We start from the raw sequence: 22,926 nt of genomic DNA, 5'->3' as shown, positions 1-22,926 counted from the left end.
GGTGGGAGACATGAGTGGGGGCCTGGTGGAGGGTGCCCCTGGATGCTGGGGGTGGGGGTGCAGGGGACATGAGTGGGGGCCTGGTGGAGGGTGCCCTGCACTGCTGGGGGGTGGGGATGATAGGGGACATGAGTGGGGGCCTGGTGGAGGGTGCCCCTGGATGCTGGGGGTGGGGGTGCAGGGGGACATGAGTGGGGGCCTGGTGGAGGGTGCCCCTGCACTGCTGGGGGGTGGGGGTGGTGGGAGACATGAGTTGGACATGAGTGGGAACCTGGTGGTGCTGCCCCTGCACTGCTGGGGGGTGGGGGTGGTGGGAGACATGAGTGGGGGCCTGGTGGAGGGTGCCCCTGGATGCTGGGGGGTGGGGGTGATGGGAGACATGAGTGGGGGCCTGGTGGAGGGTGCCCCTGGATGCTGGGGGGTGGGGGTGCAAGGGGCCATGAGTGGGGGCCTGGTGGAGGGTGCCCCTGCACTGCTGTGGGGTGGGGGTGGTGGGAGACATGAGTTGGACATGAGTGGGGGGCCTGGTGGTGCTGCCCCTGCACTGCTGGGGGTGGGGGTGATAGGGGCCATGAGTGGGGGCCTGGTGGAGGGTGCCCTGCACTGCTGGGGGGTGGGGGTGATAGTGGCCATGAGTGGGGGCCTGGTGGAGGGTGCCCCTGGATTCTGGGGGGTGTGGGCGCAGGGGGACATGAGTGGGGGCCTGGTGGAGGGTGCCCCTGCACTGCTGGGGGGTGGGGGTGGTGGGAGACATGAGTTGGACATGAGTGGGGGCCTGGTGGTGCTGCCCCTGCACTGCTGGGGGGTGGGGGTGGTGGGAGACATGAGTGGGGGCCTGTTGGAGGGTGCCCCTGGATGCTGGGGGGTGGGGGTGCAGGGGGACATGAGTGGGGGCCTGGTGGAGGGTGCCCTGCACTGCTGGGGGGTGGGGGTGATAGGGGACATGAGTGGGGGCCTGGTGGAGGGTGCCCCTGGATGCTGGGGGGTGGGGGTGCAGGGGGACATGAGTGGGGGCCTGGTGGAGGGTGCCCTGCACTGCTGGGGGGTGGGGGTGGTGGGAGACATGAGTTGGACATGAGTGGGGGCCTGGTGGTGCTGCCCCTGCACTGCTGGGGGGTGGGGGTGGTGGGAGACATGAGTGGGGGCCTGGTGGAGGGTGCCCCTGCACTGCTGGGGGGTGGGGGTGGTGGGAGACATGAGTTGGACATGAGTGGGGGCCTGGTGGTGCTGCCCCTGCACTGCTGGGGGGTGGGGTGGTGGGAGACATGAGTGGGGGCCTGTTGGAGGGTGCCCCTGGATGCTGGGGGGTGGGGGTGCAGGGGGACATGAGTGGGGGCCTGGTGGAGGGTGCCCTGCACTGCTGGGGGGTGGGGGTGATAGGGGACATGAGTGGGGGCCTGGTGGAGGGTGCCCCTGGATGCTGGGGGGTGGGGGTGCAGGGGGACATGAGTGGGGGCCTGGTGGAGGGTGCCCTGCACTGCTGGGGGGTGGGGGTGGTGGGAGACATGAGTTGGACATGAGTGGGGGCCTGGTGGTGCTGCCCCTGCACTGCTGGGGGGTGGGGGTGGTGGGAGACATGAGTGGGGGCCTGGTGGAGGGTGCCCCTGGATGCTGGGGGGTGGGGGTGATGGGAGACATGAGTGGGGGCCTGGTGGAGGGTGCCCCTGGATGCTGGGGGGTGGGGGTGCAGGGGGCCATGAGTGGGGGCCTGGTGGAGGGTGCCCCTGCACTGCTGGGGGTGGGGGTGGTGGGAGACATGAGTTGGACATGAGTGGGGGCCTGGTGGTGCTACCCCTGCACTGCTGGGGGGTGGGGGTGATAGGGGCCATGAGTGGGGGCCTGGTGGAGGGTGCCCTGCACTGCTGGGGGGTGGGGGTGATAGGGGCCATGAGTGGGGGCCTGGTGGAGGGTGCCCCTGGATGCTGGGGGGTGGGGGTGCAGGGGGACATGAGTGGGGGCCTGGTGGAGGGTGCCCCTGCACTGCTGGGGGGTGGGGGTGGTGGGAGGCATGAGTTGGACATGAGTGGGGGCCTGGTGGTGCTGCCCCTGCACTGCTGGGGGGTGGGGGTGATAGGGGCCATGAGTGGGGGCCTGGTGGAGGGTGCCCTGCACTGCTGGGGGGTGGGGGTGATGGGAGACATGAGTGGGGGCCTGGTGGAGGGTGCCCCTGGATGCTGGGGGGTGGGGGTGCAGGGGGAAATGAGTGGGGGCCTGGTGGAGGGTGCCCCTGCACTGCTGGGGGGTGGGGGTGGTGGGAGACATGAGTTGGACATGAGTGGGGTCCTGGTGGTGCTGCCCCTGCACTGCTGGGGGGCGGGGGTGATAGGGGCCATGAGTAGGGGCCTGGTGGAGGGTGCCCCTGGATGCTGGGGGGTGGGGTGCAGGGGGACATGAGTGGGGGCCTGGTGGAGGGTGCCCCTGCACTGCTCGGGGGTGGGGGTGATAGGGGCCATGAGTGGGGGCCTGGTGGAGGGTGCCCTGCACTGCTGGGGGTGGGGGTGATAGGGGCCATGAGTGGGGGCCTGGTGGAGGGTGCCCCTGGATGCTGGGGGGTGGGGGTGCAGGGGGACATGAGTGGGGGCCTGGTGGAGGGTGCCCCTGCACTGCTGGGGGGTGGGAGTGGTGGGAGACATGAGTGGGGGCCTGGTGGTGCTGCCCCTGCACTGCTGGGGGGTGGGGGTGGTGGGAGACATGAGTTGGACATGAGTGGGGGCCTGGTGGTGCTGCCCCTGCACTGCTGGGGGGTGGGGGTGATAGGGGCCATGAGTGGCGGCCTGGTGGAGGGTGCCCTGCACTGCTGGGGGGTGGGGGTGATAGGGCCATGAGTGGGGGTCTGGTGGAGGGTGTCCCTGGATGCTGGGGGGTGGTGGTGCAGGGGGACATGAGTGGGGGCCTGGTGGAGGGTGCCCCTGCACTGCTGGGGGGTGGGGGTGGTGGGAGACATGAGTTGGACATGAGTGGGGGCCTGGTGGTGCTGCCCCTGCACTGCTGGAGGGTGGGGGTGATAGGGGCCATGAGTGGGGGCCCGGTGGAGGGTGCCCTGCACTGCTGGGGGTGGGGGTGATGGGAGACATGAGTGGGGGCCTGGTGGAGGGTGCCCCTGGATGCTGGGGGGTGGGGGTGCAGGGGGACATGAGTGGGGGCCTGGTGGAGGGTGCCCCTGCACTGCTGGGGGGTGGGGGTGGTGGGAGACATGAGTTGGACATGAGTGGGGGCCTGGTGGTGCTGCCCCTGCACTGCTGGGGGGTGGGGGTGATAGGGGCCATGAGTGGGGGCCTGGTGGAGGGTGCCCTGCACTGCTGGGGGGTGGGGGTGATGGGAGACATGAGTGGGGGCCTGGTGGAGGGTGCCCCTGGGTGCTGGGGGGTGGGGGTGCAGGGGGACATGAGTGGGGGCCTGGTGGAGGGTGCCCCTGCACTGCTGGGGGGTGGGGGTGGTGGGAGACATGAGTTGGACATGAGTGGGGGCCTGGTGGTGCTGCCCCTGCACAGCTGGGTGGGGGTGATAGAGGCCATGAGTGGGGGCCTGGTGGAGGGTGCCCCTGGATGCTGGGGGGTGGGGGTGCAGGGGGACATGAGTGGGGGCCTGGTGGAGGGTGCCCCTGCACTGCTGGGGGGTGGGGGTGATAGGGGCCATGAGTGGGGGCCTGGTGGAGGGTGCCCCTGGATGCTGGGGGGTGGGGGTTATAGGGGCCATTAGTGGGGGCCTCGTGGTGCTGCCCCTGCACTGCTGGGGGGTGGGGGTGATAGGGGCCATGAGTGGGGGCCTGGTGGAGGGTGCCCCTGGATGCTGGGGGGTGGGGGTGCAGGGGGACATGAGTTGGACATGAGTGGGGGCCTCGTGGAGGGTGCCCTGCACTGCTGGGGGGTGGGGGTGGTGGGAGACATGAGTGGGGGCCTGGTGGAGGGTGCCCCTGCACTGCTGGGGGGTGGGGGTGGTGGGAGACATGAGTGGGGGCCTGGTGGAGGGTGCCCCTGGATGCTGGCGGGTGGGGGTGATGGGAGACATGAGTGGGGGCCTGGTGGAGGGTGCCCCTGGATGCTGGGGGGTGGGGGTGCAGGGGGCCATGAGTGGGGGCCTGGTGGAGGGGGCCCCTGCACTGCTGGGGGGTGGGGGTGGTGGGAGACATGAGTTGGACATGAGTGGGGGCCTGGTGGTGCTGCCCCTGCACTGCTGGGGGGTGGGGGTGATAGGGGCCATGAGTGGGGGCCTGGTGGAGGGTGCCCTGCACTGCTGGGGGGTGGGGGTGATAGGGGCCATGAGTGGGGGCCTGGTGGAGGGTGCCCCTGGATGCTGGGGGGTGGGGGTGCAGGGGGACATGAGTGGGGGCCTGGTGGAGGGTGCCCCTCCACTGCTGGGGGGTGGGGGTGGTGGGAGACATGAGTTGGACATGAGTGGGGGCCTGGTGGTGCTGCCCCTGCACTGCTGGGGGGTGGGGGTGATAGGGGCCATGAGTGGGGGCCTGGTGGAGGGTGCCCTGCAATGCTGGGGGGTGGGGGTGATGGGAGACATGAGTGGGGGCCTGGTGGAGGGTGCCCCTGGATGCTGGGGGGTGGTGGTGCAGGGGGACATGAGTGGGGCCCTGGGGGAGGGTGCCCCTGCACTGCTGGGGGTTGGGGGTGGTGGGAGACATGAGTGGGGGCCTGGTGGTGCTGCCCCTGCACTGCTGGGGGGTGGGGGTGGTGGGAGACATGAGTTGGACATGAGTGGGGGCCTGGTGGTGCTGCCCCTGCACTGCTGGGGGGTGGGGGTGATAGGGGCCATGAGTGGGGGCCTGGTGGAGGTTGCCCTGCACTGCTGGGGGGTGGGGGTGATAGGGGACATGAGTGGGGGCCTGGTGGAGGGTGCCCCTGGATGCTGGGGGGTGGGGGTGCAGGGGGACATGAGTGGGGGCCTGGTGGAGGGTGCCCCTGCACTGCTGGGGGGTGGGGGTGGTGGGAGACATGAGTTGGACATGAGTGGGGGCCTGGTGGTGCTGCCCCTGCACTGCTGGAGGGTGGGGGTGATAGGGGCCATGAGTGGGGGCCCGGTGGAGGGTGCCCTGCACTGCTGGGGGGTGGGGGTGATAGGGGACATGAGTGGAGGCCTGGTGGAGGGTGCCCCTGGATGCTGGGGGGTGGGGGTACTGGGGGACATGAGTGGGGGCCTGGTGGAGGGTGCCCCTGCACTGCTGGGGGGTGGGGGTGGTGGGACACATGAGTTGGACATGAGTGGGGGCCTGGTGGTGCTGCCCCTGCACTGCTGGGGGGTGGGGGTGATAGGGGCCATGAGTGGGGGCCTGGTGGAGGGTGCCCTGCACTGCTGGGGGGTGGGGGTGATGGGAGACATGAGTGGGGGCCTGGTGGAGGGTGCCCCTGGATGCTGGGGGGTGGGGGTGCAGGGGGACATGAGTGGGGGCCTGGTGGAGGGTGCCCCTGCACTGCTGGGGGGTGGGGGTGGTGGGAGACATGAGTGGGGGCCTGGTGGAGGGTGCCCCTGCACTGCTGGGGGGTGGGGGTGGTGGGAGACATGAGTTGGACATGAGTGGGGGCCTGGTAGTGCTGCCCCTGCACTGCTGGGGGTGGGGGTGATAGGGGCCATGAGTGGGGGCCTGGTGGAGGGTGCCCTGCACTGCTGGGGGGTGGGGGTGATAGGGGCCATGAGTGGGGCCTGGTGGAGGGTGCCCCTGGATGCTGGGGGGTGGGGGTGCAGGGGGACATGAGTGGGGGCCTGGTGGAGGGTGCCCTGCACTGCTGGGGGGTGGGGGTGGTGGGAGACATGAGTGGGGGCCTGGTGGAGGGTGCCCCTGCACTGCTGGGGGGTGGGGGTGGTGGGAGACATGAGTTGGACATGAGTGGGTGCCTGGTGGTGCTGCCCCTGCACTGCTGGGGGGTGGGGGTGGTGGGAGACATGAGTGGGGGCCTGGTGGAGGGTGCCCCTGGATGCTGGGGGGTGGGAGTACAGGGGGACATGAGTGGGGGCCTGGTGGAGGGTGACCTGCACTGCTGGGGGGTGGGGGTGATAGGGGACATGAGTGGGGGCCTGGTGGAGGGTGCCCCTGGATGCTGGGGGGTGGGGGTGCAGGTGGACATGAGTGGGGGCCTGGTGGAGGGTGCCCTGGATGCTGGGGGGTGGGGGTGCAGGGGGACATGAGTTGGACATGAGTGGGGGTCTGGTGGAGGGTGCCCTGCACTGCTGGGGGGTGGGGGTGGTGGGAGACATGAGTGGGGGCCTGGTGGAGGGTGCCCCTGCACTGCTGGGGGGTGGGGGTGGTGGGAGACATGAGTTGGACATGAGTGGGGGCCTGGTGGTGCTGCCCCTGCACTGCTGGGGGGTGGGGGTGGTGGGAGACATGAGTGGGGGCCTGTTGGAGGGAGCCCCTGGATGCTGGGGGGTGGGGGTGCAGGGGGACATGAGTGGGGGCCTGGTGGAGGGTGCCCTGCACTGCTGGGGGGTGGGGGTTATAGGGGACATGAGTGGGGGCCTGGTGGAGGGTGCCCCTGGATGCTGGGGGGTGGGGGTGCAGGGGGACATGAGTGGGGGCCTGGTGGAGGGTGCCCTGCACTGCTGGGGGGTGGGGGTGGTGGGAGACATGAGTGGGGGCCTGGTGGAGGGTGCCCCTGCACTGCTGGGGGGTGGGGGTGGTGGGAGACATGAGTGGGGGCCTGGTGGAGGGTGCCCCTGGATGCTGGGGGGTGGGGGTGATGGGAGACATGAGTGGGGGCCTGGTGGTGCTGCCCCTGCACTGCTGGGGGGTGGGGGTGATAGGGGCCATGAGTGGGGGCCTGGTGGAGGGTGCCCTGCACTGCTGGGGGGTGGGGGTGATAGGGGCCATGAGTGGGGGTCTGGTGGAAGGTGCCCCTGGATGCTGGGGGGTGGGGGTGCAGGGGGACATGAGTGGGGGCCTGGTGGAGGGTGCCCCTGCACGGGTGGGGGGGGTGGGAGACATGAGTTGGGGCCTGGTGGTGCTGCCCCTGCACTGCTGGGGGGTGGGGGTGATAGGGGCCATGAGTGGGGGCCTGGTGGAGGGTGCCCTGCACTGCTGGGGGGTGGGGGTGATGGGAGACATGAGTGGGGGCCTGGTGGAGGGTGCCCCTGGATGCTGGGGGGTGGGGGTGCAGGGGGACATGAGTGGGGGCCTGGTGGAGGGTGCCCCTGCACTGCTGGGGAAGGGGGTGGTGGGAGACATGAGTTGGACATGAGTGGGGTCCTGGTGGTGCTGCCCCTGCACTGCTGGGGGGTGGGGGTGATAGGGGCCATGAGTGGGGGCCTGGTGGAGGGTGCCCCTGGATGCTGGGGGGTGGGGTGCAGGGGGACATGAGTGGGGGCCTGGTGGAAGGTGCCCCTGCACTGCTGGGGGGTGGGGGTGATAAGGGCCATGAGTGGGGGCCTGGTGGAGGGTGCCCTGCACTGCTGGGGGTGGGGGTGATAGGGGCCATGAGTGGGGGCCTGGTGGAGGGTGCCCCTGGATGCTGGGGGGTGGGGGTGCAGGGGGACATGAGTGGGGGCCTGGTGGAGGGTGCCCCTGCACTGCTGGGGGGTGGGGCTGGTGGGAGACATGAGTGGGGGCCTGGTGGTGCTGCCCCTGCACTGCTGGGGGGTGGGGGTGGTGGGAGACATGAGTTGGACATGAGTGGGGGCCTGGTGGTGCTGCCCCTGCACTGCTGGGGGGTGGGGGTGATAGGGGCCATGAGTGGGGGCCTGGTGGAGGGTGCCCTGCACTGCTGGGGGGTGGGGGTGATAGGGCCATGAGTGGGGGCCTGGTGGAGGGTGTCCCTGGATGCTGGGGGGTGTTGGTGCAGGGGGACATGAGTGGGGGCCTGGTGGAGGGTGCCCCTGCACTGCTGGGGGGTGGGGGTGGTGGGAGACATGAGTTGGACATGAGTGGGGGCCTGGTGGTGCTGCCCCTGCACTGCTGGAGGGTGGGGGTGATAGGGGCCATGAGTGGGGGCCCGGTGGAGGGTGCCCTGCACTGCTGGGGGTGGGGGTGATGGGAGACATGAGTGGGGGCCTGGTGGAGGGTGCCCCTGGATGCTGGGGGGTGGGGGCGCAGGGGGACATGAGTGGGGGCCTGGTGGAGGGTGCCCCTGCACTGCTGGGGGGTGGGGGTGATAGGGGCCATGAGTGGGGGCCTGGTGGAGGGTGCCCCTGGATGCTGGGGGGTGGGGGTGATAGGGGCCATTAGTGGGGGCCTCGTGGTGCTGCCCCTGCACTGCTGGGGGGTGGGGGTGATAGGGGCCATGAGTGGGGGCCTGGTGGAGGGTGCCCCTGGATGCTGGGGGGTGGGGGTGCAGGGGGACATGAGTTGGACATGAGTGGGGGCCTGGTGGAGGGTGCCCTGCACTGCTGGGGGGTGGGGGTGGTGGGAGACATGAGTGGGGGCCTGGTGGAGGGTGCCCCTGCACTGCTGGGGGGTGGGGTGGTGGGAGACATGAGTGGGGGCCTGGTGGAGGGTGCCCCTGGATGCTGGGGGGTGGGGGTGATGGGAGACATGAGTGGGGGCCTGGTGGAGGGTGCCCCTGGATGCTGGGGGGTGGGGGTGCAGGGGGCCATGAGTGGGGGCCTGGTGGAGGGTGCCCCTGCACTGCTGGGGGGTGGGAGTGGTGGGAGACATGAGTTGGACATGAGTGGGGGCCTGGTGGTGCTGCCCCTGCACTGCTGGGGGGTGGGGGTGATAGGGGCCATGAGTGGGGGCCTGGTGGAGGGTGCCCTGCACTGCTGGGGGGTGGGGGTGATAGGGGCCATGAGTGGGGGCCTGGTGGAGGGTGCCCCTGGATGCTGGGGGGTGGGGGTGCAGGGGGACATGAGTGGGGGCCTGGTGGAGGCTGCCCCTCCACTGCTGGGGGGTAGGGGTGGTGGGAGACATGAGTTGGACATGAGTGGGGGCCTGGTGGTGCTGCCCCTGCACTGCTGGGGGGTGGGGGTGATAGGGGCCATGAGTGGGGGCCTGGTGGAGGGTGCCCTGCACTGCTGGGGGGTGGGGGTGATGGGAGACATGAGTGGGGTCCTGGTGGAGGGTGCCCCTGGATGCTGGGGGGTGGTGGTGCAGCGGGACATGAGTGGGGGCTTGGTGGAGGGTGCCCCTGCACTGCTGGGGGGTGGGGGTGGTGGGAGACATGAGCTGGACATGAGTGGGGGCCTGGTGGTGCTGCCCCTGCACTGCTGGGGTGTGGGGTGATAGGGGCCATGAGTGGGGGCCTGGTGGAGGGTGCCCCTGGATGCTGGGGGGAGGGGGTGCAGGGGGACATGAGTGGGGGCCTGGTGGAGGGTGCCCCTGCACTGCTGGGGGGTGGGGGTGATAGGGGCCATGAGTGGGGGCCTGGTGGAGGGTGCCCTGCACTGCTGGGGGGTGGGGGTGATAGGGGCCATGAGTGGGGGCCTGGTGGAGGGTGCCCTTGGATGCTGGGGGGTGGGGGTGCAGGGGGACATGAGTGGGGCCCTGGTGGAGGGTGCCCCTGCACTGCTGGGGGGTGGGGGTGGTGGGAGACATGAGTGGGGGCCTGGTGGTGCTGCCCCTGCACTGCTGGGGGGTGGGGGTGGTGGGAGACATGAGTTGGACATGAGTGGGGGCCTGGTGGTGCTGCCCCTGCACTGCTGGGGGGTGGGGGTGATAGGGGCCATGAGTGGGGGCCTGGTGGAGGGTGCCCTGCACTGCTGGGAGGTGGGGGTGATAGGGGACATGAGTGGGGGCTTGGTGGAGGGTGCCCCTGGATGCTGGGGGGTGGGGGTGCAGGGGGACATGAGTGGGGGCCTGGTGGAGGGTGCCCCTGCACTGCTGGGGTGTGGGGGTGGTGGGAGACATGAGTTGGACATGAGTGGGGGCCTGGTGGTGCTGCCCCTGCACTGCTGGAGGGTGGGGGTGATAGGGGCCATGAGTAGGGGCCCGGTGGAGGCTGCCCTGCACTGCTGGGGGGTGGGGGTGATAGGGGACATGAGTGGAGGCTTGGTGGAGGGTGCCCCTGGATGCTGGGGGGTGGGGGTACTGGGGGACATGAGTGGGGGCCTGGTGGAGGGTGCCCCTGCACTGCTGGGGGTGGGGGTGGTGGGACACATGAGTTGGACATGAGTGGGGGCCTGGTGGTGCTGCCCCTGCACTGCTGGGGGGTGGGGGTGATAGGGGCCATGAGTGGGGGCCTGGTGGAGGGTGCCCTGCACTGCTGGGGGGTGGGGGTGATGGGAGACATGAGTGGGGGCCTGGTGGAGGGTGCCCCTGGATGCTGGGGGGTGGGGGTGCAGGGGGACATGAGTGGGGGCCTGGTGGAGGGTGCCCCTGCACTGCTGAGGGGTGGGGGTGGTGGGAGACATGAGTTGGACATGAGTGGGGGCCTGGTGGTGCTGCCCCTGCACTGCTGGGCGGTGGGGGTGATAGAGGCCATGAGTGGGGGCCTGGTGGAGGGTGCCCCTGGATGCTGGGGGGTGGGGGTGCAGGGGGACATGAGTGGGGGCCTGGTGGAGGGTGCCCCTGCACTGCTGGGGGGTGGGGGTGATAGGGGCCATGAGTGGGGGCCTGGTGGAGGGTGCCCCTGGATGCTGGGGGATGGGGGTGATAGGGGCCATTAGTGGGGGCCTCGTGGTGCTGCCCCTGCACTGCTGGGGGGTGGGGGTGATAGGGGCCATGAGTGGGGGCCTGGTGGAGGGTGCCCCTGGATGCTGGGGGGTGGGGGTGCTGGGGGACATGAGTTGGACATGAGTGGGGGCCTGGTGGAGGGTGCCCTGCACTGCTAGGGGGTTGGGGGTGGTGGGAGACATGAGTGGGGGCCTGGTGGAGGGTGCCCCTGCACTGCTGGGGGGTGGGGGTGGTGGGAGACATGAGTTGGACATGAGTGGGGGCCTGGTGGTGCTGCCCCTGCACTGCTGGGGGGTGGGGGTGGTGGGAGACATGAGTGGGGGCCTGGTGGAGGGTGCCCCTGGATGCTGGGGGGTGGGGGTGATGGGAGACATGAGTGGGGGCCTGGTGGAGGGTGCCCCTGGGGGTGCAGGGGGCCATGAGTGGGGGCCTGGTGGAGGGTGCCCCTGCACTGCTGGGGGGTGGGGGTGGTGGGAGACATGAGTTGGACATGAGTGGGGGCCTGGTGGTGCTGCCCCTGCACTGCTGGGGGGTGGGGGTGATAGGGGCCATGAGTGGGGGCCTGGTGGAGAGTGCCCCTGGATGCTGGGGGGTTGGGTTCCAGGGGACCATGAGTGGGGGCCTGGTGGAGGGTGCCCCTGGATGCTGGGGGGTGGGGGTGATAGGGGCCATGAGTGGGGGCCTGGTGGAGGGTGCCCCACACTGCTGGGGGGTGGGGGTGCTGGGTGACATGAGCAGGTGTGCAGTGTAGTCCCCTGTGGTGTCGGCTGCCTGCAGGGGCCGTGGAGGGTGTATAGGGAATACCTGGGAGCACACAGCCAAATCGCGTGTAGAATTTCCCGCGTACCCCTGAAATACACGTACCCAGCCAAATCGCGTGTGGAAATTCCCGCACACGTACCCGGCAAATTCGCGTGTGGGACTTCCCGCGCACCCCTGAAATCCACGTACCATGCCAAATCGCGTGTGAAACTTCCCGCGCACCCCTGAGATCCACGTACCCAGCCAAGTCGCGTGTGGAAATTCCCGCGCACCCCTGAAATCCACGTACCCTGCCAAATCGCGTGTGGGACTTTCCGCGCACCCCTGAGATCCACGTACCCAGCCAAGTCGCGTGTGGAAATTCCCGCGCACCCCTGAAATCCACGTACCCTGCCAAATCGTGTGTGGGACTTCCCGCGCACCCCTGAGATCCACGTACCCAGCCAAATCGCGTGTGGAAATTCTCGCGCACCCCTGAAATCCACGTACCCTGCCAAATCGCGTTTGAGACTTCCCGCGCACCCCTGAGATCCACGTGCCCAGCCAAGTCACGTGTGGAAATTCCCACGCACGTACCCGGCCAAATCGCGTGTGGAACTTCCCGCGCACCCCTGAAATCCACGTACCCTGCCAAATCGCGTGTGAGACTTCCCGCGCACCCCTGAGATTCACATACCCAGCCAAATCGTGTGTGGAAATTCCCGCGCACGTACCTGGCCAAATCGCGTGTGGAACTTCCCGCGCACCCCTGAAATCCACGCACCCTGCCAAATCGCGTGTGAAAGTTCCCGCGCACCCCGGAATACACGCACACGTTATTTTTCAGTCAGCGGGTGTCCGTGTTTGTGGGTACCCCTTTGCACGTCATTTGTCCTGGACGGCTACAGAATAGGACATTCATCATAGCTGTATATAGGTGCTATTTGTTTCCGCACCTTTTGGCGCACATTTATTACAGGCGCAGAGACGCTACCGCCTGCTTTCTTGTGGCGGTCGTGTTTGTGCCTGTGCGCTGGTTTGACCGTGCGCTTTTTTGCCCTATTCGATTCCATGAATACGTGTTGTAGGCGCTGGTGTGTGGGCGTTCCGCGCACTTGCACCCTGTACTTTCCCCGTGACGCCCACATTTTGGCAAGTTGTTCCCCATTCCGAGTGTTACGCCCCGTGTTCCGCCTACTTTTGTTGTGTGCGCCGCGCTATGTGCGATTTTCGCTGTGGCCTGTGCGATTTCCGCTGTGACCTGGCGCACGCCGTTAGATGGCCTGTGCGCCAACATGCGCCACGCACTTTTTTAGCGCACATCCGATCGTTTTCTCGCACACGGCCTTCCATGAATCGATGTGCACTGCTTTTCGTGCGATTTTCGCACTTGCACTGCGATTTTCGCTATTCCACTGCGAATCGCACGTTTTTGGCCACTTGCGCCGCGCTAATTATTCCATGAATCGGCCTGTATGTGTTTAGATGGGGGGTGTATAGTGAGCGAAGTCTATTGTATTCTAAAATGCAAGGAATATCAGCGTTTATTTTACTTGCATCAAAGTTGATTAGAAATAGACCGTCAAGTGTACGTAAGCGTGATAGTGCTACGTAGCTCATGCCTTCTTTAAAGACTGTGTTACCAATATCTATCATTGCTTTGTCTAGGGTAAGACCCTGTGATTTATGAATCGTGACTGCGTATGCAAGAGTTAGAGAAAATTGTCCTCTGCGTATAAACATGTCTTTGAAGAGAAGGAATCAAGCTGTTGAGCTTCCTATCCTTTTTACTTCTGAAAGTTTGTCAAAGAGTATATTGAGAAACTGAATTTTGTTGTCACGTGGGTATGTTCGAAAGCCAACAACTGTTCCCAGTGCTCCATTAACTAGTCCTTGGTCCACGTCAAGGTTACGTTTAAGCATTACTCTGCAATTTAAGGATAATTTTAATATCTTTTCTAAGCCTGCTGTGTTTGAGATTGATTTTTCTAAACTCTTTAGTCTTGTGGCTTGGTCACACATGGGTAGTGTCATACCATGTACATCTAGTTTGTCTGTGGCGCCAATTTCCATTATTGGTTGCATTTCTTTACCTAACATTATTTCATTGAATTTGAAACAGCTTGCAAGAGTTGGCATTAAGGCCATACAATTGACATTTTTGTGGGCTAATTGTTCCATAACATCTGTAGCACATGCATTATCGCCATAAAAAGCATTCATTTGCCGGGTTTTCAATATTGCTTCTGCTTCTTTAGAAAGTATACCAACTCTGATACTTTTTAAGATGTTGGCATAAGTGAGATCTGCAGATTGCCGCATGTTTTCTGTTAATTCTCTGTATTGGAAATGTTGCCAAAGGTTGACATTTCCAATGCTGCCAACAGTTTTTACGGCATAGTTTGTGTCCTAATGTTTTAAAAATAGGCTCCCCTTTTAATGGTGTCAATTGAAGAAGATCTCCGAAAACAATAATGTGTTTTCCTGCAAAGAGCTCTTCATAGTTTGTTTTGAGTACTTGTAGTAATCTGAGGTGAATCAAAGCCAACATTAGGTTGGAGATCATGCTCACTTCATCTATTAGTAGCATTTTCATTTGTTTCAATACTCTGCGTAGTTCCATTGCAGCTTTTGCAGAAAGTTTGTAATAGTCTAATTTGTTATGGTGTTCTACTGGCAATAGTAGTAATCGGTGTAAAGTGACGCCACCTATGTTGTAGGCAGCAAAACCTGTGGGGGCAGTGACAACAGCTGACAGTTTGTTGTTTGTCAATTGTTGAAGGAAATTACTGACGATTTTGATTAGGAATGTTTTTCCAGAACCAGCTTCACCATTGACGTACAGTAGTATAGGTTTCTAATTATAGCAGGAACATTCTTTATTTTCATGTTGTACACCATGTGCAATTTGTTTTGTTACTTCTTGAAAAATGCTACGTTGTTCATTGTTTAGTTTTGATTGTAGCATAGTTAAGTCTTCTTTATCTTCATACTGACACAAGGTGTTTTCTATTTCTATCATAGCTAATTCTGCCTCATTTATTATTAGTGGTTCTCCCAGTGGTTCTTGGCTTCCTGTTACAGAAGGTTGACTACTGTCAGGAGTGTCCTTATCTAGTTGGGCCTGGAGTTCTTCTTCGTGCTGCTGTTCATTGTGCAACATTGTTTTGTATTGTGTAAAGTTTACATCAGTTATAGTGCTTTCATTTGCTTTGAAAGCATCTTGATGTGAGTCATAGTTATCTAGTATTTCTTCTTATTTTCTCCATGGTTTAAAGGGTTGTAGCAGGGACATGTAATATACTTCTTTATGTTGAGGAGTCTTTAATGACAATTTGATATGATTAATTACATTTGGTTTAGTGAGTTTAACTAAGCTGCCTTCACAGTTTGTCACTCTGTATTTACCTTTTTTTTCATCAGCTTTTATATTATTTTTGTATGTGTAGTTTTGGGCTATGTGGTATAGACACATGGTTTCCAAAGTATTACTTCTGTTTGGGTAGCATGTGTCCAATAAATTGTTTTTTAAAATGTCTTGGCTGTTGGGATCACGTTTGGCTATTGTTTCTATATCTTCGTATGATTTTAGAACTCTTTTTCTAGATTTAGCTGGACCAAGACTTAGCCATACTATATTTTCAGATTCACCATACAATGCAGTGCCAGATAAACAATCAGCTGCTTCATATGATCCACATTCTCTATGGGAGAGCATTTTATGCCCAAGCTGTATAATTTCTGAGACACTGTTGTATCTGCTGACAGGTCATTCCAGAGGTCTTGGAGCTCTGTCTTTTCTGCTTTGGTTAAGTATGGTGTGACATGTTGTGCAACTGCAGTAGAATTGTCTGCAATGTACTGCACATCTATGTTTGCATTCCATAAGTGGGCAATGATTGCATTATAATCATTGATATATTTTTCTTCTTCTTTCCTTTTTATGTAACATGTATTTTTAGGTGACTTACCTTTAACACTATGTCTAACTGAAGACATGAGGTTGTTCACTTGACCTGTATTTGTAACTGGTCTAGGGAAACCAAATCGGCATTTGGTGTAGTATTTCCCTTTGTTTTTGTATTTGCGACGACAATATTTTCCACATTTGTGTCTTTGAAATTGTAAAATTTGTACATGAAGATCACTATTTGTGGCTTCTGATGGAATTTCACAAGTGACATATTTTTCAATAAACTGTAAAACAGTGGCATCACTGTTTTGACCAAATTTAGGAGCATCTTTAATCCATAAAAGCATGTGGATATGTGGTGCTCCTTTGGCTTGGTATTCTTTTCTCCAAAAGAAGTTTTGCACTTCTCCAAGAGGAGGAACAGTTTTATTACAAATAAAATGTAGCATAGCAATGAAGCGATGGAGAAAATATCTTGAAACATTAACAGGATCCAAAGAACAAAGTTCTCCAGGTGTTAGTATATCTATGTTTGTTTTGTTTTTGTTTGATATGCGTAGGATATCATGTAAATCTTCCTATGCACATTCTGCACAACTTAATGTAACAAACCAAGTGGGTGGGCCAAGGTTTCTGATCATACAACGTAAATCTCCATGACGTCGAAACCAGTACTCTTTAGTACCACGCATATTTGCTAATAGATTTGCAATATTTGATTGTAAAACCTCATCCTTTTGTTGCACTTTTTGTAATAATTGTGTAGCTGTCATATTTTGAAAGTGTGATCCTGATTTTAATATGTGTGCAACTCCGTAACATAAAGTTGCTAGTTCACTTTCAAAGAGTAGGTGGAATATGTATTCCACATTTTGTCTAAATCTGGGATCTTCAGAATACATCCGTAATGAGCGGTATTCTGATGCTGATATTTGAATAGGTCTATCATCGTACCTTCCTCCTTTGCCAGTAGGAAAGAGTAGAGGAAAAGCACGTGCTTCTATACTTTTTTCCCATATGCTGATTGGTGATCCTTTTGTTTGACGCATTTGGTACGTTTCCAGTGCATCTTCTATGGTGACATTAGAGTGCAAAGGATGAATTGTATAATGGTCTAAAGTATTTGATATTGTAGCTTGACCAGTTTCTTGTGTTTCTTGAATTATTTCAGTTGTATCCTTCAAGTTTTCTTCAATAGTAATTTCTTTGTAATATTCATTATTCTCTTTAAGATATTGCAAGGCTTGTCTAAATTTATGTAAATCTACCAGCTGTTGCCATATTTTTTTGTCTTTTGTAGGTACTCCATTTACTAAGATAATTAAAGATTGCTGCATTGGACGTTTCACTCCTAGAGTATGCACATTTTCTTTTAGATCTAATGGTAAATAAAGTACTTTTCCACAAATGCCTTTTACATATTCAGAGGGAGGTAATATTGCTGTTTTTGGTTGAAGGCGAATTATTGCTTGAAATGGGTGCACTGTTGGAATTATGATGCTCTCATATAAATTAAGTTGCTGTAGGGGTTTTGGTAGTGGGTATAATTCCAAATTATTTGTGATAGCACGTGAAGGAGTTTGGTTGTTGTCAAGTTTTGTAGTGCAATAACTGCAAAGTATTAAGGGGTCAGTTATTTCGTATTTGTTTTCTGCTGCAAGGTAGAGAGCTAATTCAAACCATTTAGAATCTTCATTGTCTTCTATTTTGTATGATAGGTCTACAGTTTTTGTGTTACTTTTATAAAAAGTTCTGCGGCAACATACACACACATGGTTTGGTACTTCAGCTGATGTACTTTTAAATTTTATTATTTCTTTTTTGTATGTGTTTAGTAAAAGGTTGCCGTGTGTATAATTGTTGCTAATTTGGTTTAAAACTATTTCATTCTGTAAGTGGCTTTCACTTCTAAAATATTTTTTCTGGATATAGTCAATTTCTTCAAGTAGGTCTTTTGCTGTACCATGTAGAAGAATGTTATTTACATTTGCTAGTGCTAAAGCAGGACTTTTAGCATAGTACAGTTTATAGACTAGATTTCTTATAGTTGAATGATGTGTTGATATCCTTTTGATATCATGGAAGGTGGTTTTACAAGTAGGTCCTGTAATGCAGGCCAATGAATGTCCTTGTAGTCCTGTGTACTTGCGCACTGGACAGCTATCCATATTTTGCAGTAGTTTGATTTTTTCTTTGCTTTTTACATATTGATTGAGGAATTGGCGTAAAGACTTGAAAAATTGTTTGGGAATGTTACACATTGACGTGCATGGCCATTTGTACACTAGATGTTCTGATTCAGTTGAATGGAGGGGTGATTCTAAGTTTTCAAGGCATATATTTGTAAGGAGTACTTCTTGTTCCATTATGGTATTATTCACTTTTTCATAACCTTGACCACTGCTATGTATGGCAATTGTATTTGTTTGCTTTTGTTTGTACGCTTCTTCATTAAAGTATGGTTCTGTGCTCGTAGTGTGATTCCATTCACCTCTGCATATACTTAAGAAGTTCTTTCTGTTGACATTTTGTTTATTGAGAAGTCTTTTTTGTAATTTAGTTATTAGTTTTGTTAGTGGTTTCATTTTGTTTAACACTAAAATAAATAACTTTCTTTTGAGATTAATTTCCTACGATAGGTTTTAAGGGTTGAACCTGGTTTCTCTCCTGTTTTTATAATATTTTGAAGGACTCTGTGACAGAACATTTTGGCTAAAATACTTTTCTTGGTATGCTTACTTTGAACTTTATCAAGATTTATAGAAGCAGTTTTATCTGTAGTGATAGCGGATTTTTTGTTAATTGTTTTCTGGTTTGTTTTACATTTTGATAGAGGAGGCAAAGTTTTTCCACTTGAAACTTCTTTTGTTTCACTAAATGACTGTATTAGCTGTTTTGTTTCAACTTCTTTTACAAATTCCGCTAGATATGGATGCTTATGTTTGACACTTTTATTTTCATTTGCTCTACTTCTGCGTTGCTTTCTACGGACATGACTTTTGGTAGGCATTCTTTAGGGTCTGTTGAAAAAAATAAAGAAGGTATGGGTTGGGGTGTTCTGCAATGTATGTGTGCTGTGTGCATGAGTGTTTGAGTAAGATGATAAAGATGTATGTAATGGTGTGTGATTGTGCATTGGGAACTACAACTAGTAGAGATGGGTATTCTTGAATTTATATGCTACTAAACTGGGGTTCAGATGACAGAAAAGAGTAAGCTAGTGGTGTTGAGTACAAATAGTAAATCTAATGTATACAATTAAAACAGTTGTTTGTTCTATAATATCCAAATTGTAGCGGTTGAGTTGGGTAATTTGTGTGTCCAAAAATAGGAATTTTATACATACATTCTGTCTGTAAATCGCTGTTTAAGACATGGGGATTTTTGGACGAATGGTGCGCAATCTCTATTTTTAGGCACAGAAATAGCATGAATTAACTTTACAGTGTGTTTCAGTAATAATACAAATATTATTGTGATATTCTACTTACTTTTTTTTTAAATGAACAGGTTAATTCTTAGTTTTTCTTTGTTCTTCAAATTCGGTTGCTTCTTTTCAGGAGAATGGTCTTCACTGCAATTGTAAAAGAAACAAATTAGTAATTTTGTTTGTATATAGCACTGTTTTTAATTTAGACATTGATTTTTTTAATTGAAATCCTCAGCGCCTTCCTCAAAACCATGAAAACTATCTTATTTACATAAGATACATTGCACAAGTTCAATACACATGATATGTTCTTAATGAACAAATTGTATTGTAATGACTAACTTTAGCAAACAAAATATCTTTACTATGTTTGTGAAATTCATAATGTACCACTGAATACCACTATTTCTGTAACTAAGGTCTTCCAGGTAATAGTGTCTCAATGTCATGCTTAAAGTAATTGAATAAATAAAGAAATAAAACAAAAATATTAAGTCAGTTTGAAAATGTGTTCATGTATTGTACAGAAAATATGCATACCTGTAGTTTGTGTTCACGCATTTGGATATGCATGGAGCTTCAAGTAGAAATCTTGGAGACTTGTACAGTGTTTCTTGTAGATGGTGCTTGCCAATGATATGACACTTGTACTCAGAGAAATTCACAGTGCATTTGCTTTGCTGATCGATGATGATGCAGTTAGATGTAGAGGCCTTGAATGTGATTGGTGGATGGTCATGTGACTTCTTAGCTACATCCAATGAGGGAATGGCACAGAAAGTGAAGTGGAAATGGTAGAAGGGCTGTTCATGTAACGATATGTCCGCGGACATGGCGGTAGTTCACGGACATCGGGTGTTACATCCGGGGATTTTTGGGTTCAGAAGTCATGCACATGAGAATGAGCACTGAAAGGGATTGGTCAGGAAAGTTTAGTGGGTGTGTTGTGCCAGGAGAGAGTTCCTTAGATACTCTTTTTGCTGAGAGAACAACAGATAGCTATGGCTGTGTGTTTCAGAAAACAGATTGTTTGGATTTTGGGAGATTCATGGATACATTGGTTGAAGGTGCATGCAGAAAGCTGTGGAGTAGCTGTAGATTTTGGATTTCCACATGTGGAAGTACACTGGCATGGAGTATGTGGAATAAAGTGGTTGGACTTGCTACCTCTTTGTGCTAGTTTGGAGACAGAGCAACATCCAGACATAATTGTAATTCATTGTGGAGGGAACAGTGTAGGACATGTGTCTGGAATTTCTTTGCAATTTTCTATGAAAGAAGGACTTGGGAAGGTCATGGACATGCTCTCTAATTCTCAAGTAATATTTTCACGGATTGCACAGAGACAAATGTGGCTTTGTTCTTCTTCATTTGGTCCACAAATGGAAAAAGCAAGGCGCAATGTTAATAAGGCTGTTTGTACCTTTCTAAGAGATTTTGGCATGTCCTCTTTTCACAATAAAAATATTATGTTTCGTAGTACATACATTTTTTGCAGAGATGGAGTCCATCTTACTTATGCTGGCAATCAGATTTTTTTGAGAAAAATACAAAATGCATTATGACCTTTTTTAGAATTACAGCATCCATTTTGAAGTAGGTGTTAAGTATTTATGATTTTTGACATACAAACACCTCCCAAAGGCTCTTTTCAGAGCCACCACTTCCTACCAGAGAAAATTGCAATGGTTATGAAAGGGTAGCAACCCAATTTTTTAGATGTCCGCGGACTATCCACGGACTTCTAAAAAAATACAAAGGGCCCTGCTTCATTTATTTTCACTTCTATTTTTTAACTGTGAAAGGCGGCTCTGAAAAGAGCCTTATTTTTTTTTATTTTTGTAATTTTGTATTTTTTGGGGTTTTTTATACACGACACATTAGAAGAGGAGGGGAAAGGAGGGTAAAAGGGGGGGACACCAACCACAGGGATAAGAAAGGGCGAGCTGAGAGTGGGTTTTATTTGGGTAGTGAGCAGGTCTTCTCATGCTCTGAGACGATGGTCACAAAAGCACTGCAAAGTCACTCCCCCTGCAGAGTACAGTGTCACAGTACATACATACAACTGTTACCCTCGAAAGGTAAGGGTCATCAGAATTCTGTATGGCCTGTGAGGCAGCTTGAGGAAGATGCTGTCCCACAGAGGTGGTCCTTGTGGTGACAGGATCAGAAACAGAGGATGAAGTAGAGGAAATCAACCTACTACGTTCTTCGCAAGGTACAACCTTGCGAATAGCCCCAGAGTGAAATGACCTCAGGTGTCGCTTCATGGTAGTGGTCCCAAAGCTGTACGAACCGTGCCTCCCACGACTGAGTATCATTTTGCACTCATTGCAGGTGACACGGTTCTCACGAGCCTTAGGACCATTCCCATGAATGGTAAACAACCGCCACACCCAATACTCACGCCTAATGCGGGTAGTAGGGATTTCCTCTACCTCATTCTCCTCATCCTCTTCTTCCTCCTCTGCATCCTCACTCCTGTTCCCCTCTTCAGGCCCTTGGGGAGGTGGTGGTGGTGGAGGGGGTGGGGGTGGTGCTGAGGCAGACACAGCACCAGGTGGCAGCAGTGGAGTCCAGAAGCCATCAGGTTGAAGATGGAAATCTGCAGGTTGCAGCAAAAATCTCTGTGCTCTGTAGAATAGCCAGAAACACAATCAGAATAAGCTCTAGGGCGTGGTCTTTTATAGGGGTGCTTGTGCGCGGTCCGCAGACATGCGCGCTGTCCGCGGACAGATCGAACACAAAAAAAATGTTCAAAAGGTTTCAAAAAGTATGTATAAACTTATAATTAGTATGTGGGACTTGTGCTATGGTGAGTTTTTATTGGAAAATATTGTGGATTACTTGAAAATGTACTTTTAAATTGTTCGGGGACACGAACAGTGTCTGCATTCAGAACACGTGATCAGCGTGGGAGTGGTCACATGGTTGCTTCGCGAACATGTTCGCGAAGGAAGCGGCTGTCCGCAGGACACCAAATGCACGGGCATTGGTTTGCGCATGCGCGTTGATGTTCTACGGACACTGTTCGGGTCCTGAAGTAATTAAAAGTGCGTCAGATGTCAAACAAACAGTTACGGACAGGCGTTTGTTCTTAGAACAGTGTCAACTTGCTTGCGAACAATACGGACAGAAATAGCATCCTCAGAACACCTCCATTTTCGTTTCTTTACGAACATTTCAGGACACCGCGTGTGTTCTTAGAACAGTTTCAACTTGCTAACGAACAGTACGGACAGGTATAGTGTTCTTCAGGGCACCTCCATTTTCGTTTATTTACGAACATTTCAGAACACCAATTGTGTTCTTAGAACAGTTTCAACTTGCTAATGAACAGTACGGACATGTATTGTGTTCTTCAGGACACCTCCATTTCCATTTCTTTAGGAACATTTCAGAACACCCGCGCTGTCCGCGGACACCTACATTGTTTTTTTTTTTTTTTAAATGGAAACTAATTACAACTCAATATAAAAATGTTACTTTATTTAACATATATTAATAATTTATGACAGAGAAGGTGAGGCAGAAACGGAAACAAAAACAGGAGAATTAGGGGTTTCAACATGATTGGTATCAGGTGAAGAAGGGATGGAAGTCTCATCAAAACGTTTTGGGTTATGGAGAGGGTTTGGGGATAATTGACTGGGATATGGTGAGGGGGGACAAGTACATGTGGGGCAATGGTATGACGTTTTTGTTTTAAAATGACCTTCAACAAAAGTTTTCAAATTATTAAAATTGGTCAACAATAAATAAATTTTTTCTTTTATGCTGTCAAGCGTGTTTTCCATAACAGCTTCGTCAGAGGTATTTTCTATTTTGGTATGCTCTGTAAAAAAATATATATATATGTTAAATGTATATAAAATAATAATAATTAAATGGTTTATATTGTAAAGTGTTTACCATTAGTTTCACTATCTTGCCATGTGGGAAATGCTGCTCTAGCCATTCCAGAGTACTAGACATTTCTGTGAGAAAAAAAAAGATATTATGTTTTTTTTATCTAATACAGAAAGTTTATAAATATATGAGTAAAATGAAGTACACTTACTATTTCAGGTAAAATATGTTCTAAGTACTGTGTAGGTCTGGTGTTGTTCTTAGTTCTGCAGTGTCCGTGAGGTAATTATGTTGGAAGCCAATTTATCTTCTTCTGGTATATTCCATTTTTAGAACTTATAGTATTTAAATGAATGGTTAGTGTGTTACATATATGGGTTACATTTCTTATGTATTACTACATATAATGTGTATGTGTTCTGCTTTTTGAATTTGTCAAATGTTCCT

Source organism: Ambystoma mexicanum, chromosome 2q (genome assembly GCF_040938575.1).
Source record: "Ambystoma mexicanum isolate Mex_15411 chromosome 2q, UKY_AmexF1_1, whole genome shotgun sequence".
In the NCBI taxonomy this organism is placed as follows: domain Eukaryota; kingdom Metazoa; phylum Chordata; class Amphibia; order Caudata; family Ambystomatidae; genus Ambystoma; species Ambystoma mexicanum.
The sequence above is the reverse complement of the archived record's forward strand: the minus strand, read 5'-3'. Positions refer to the sequence as shown.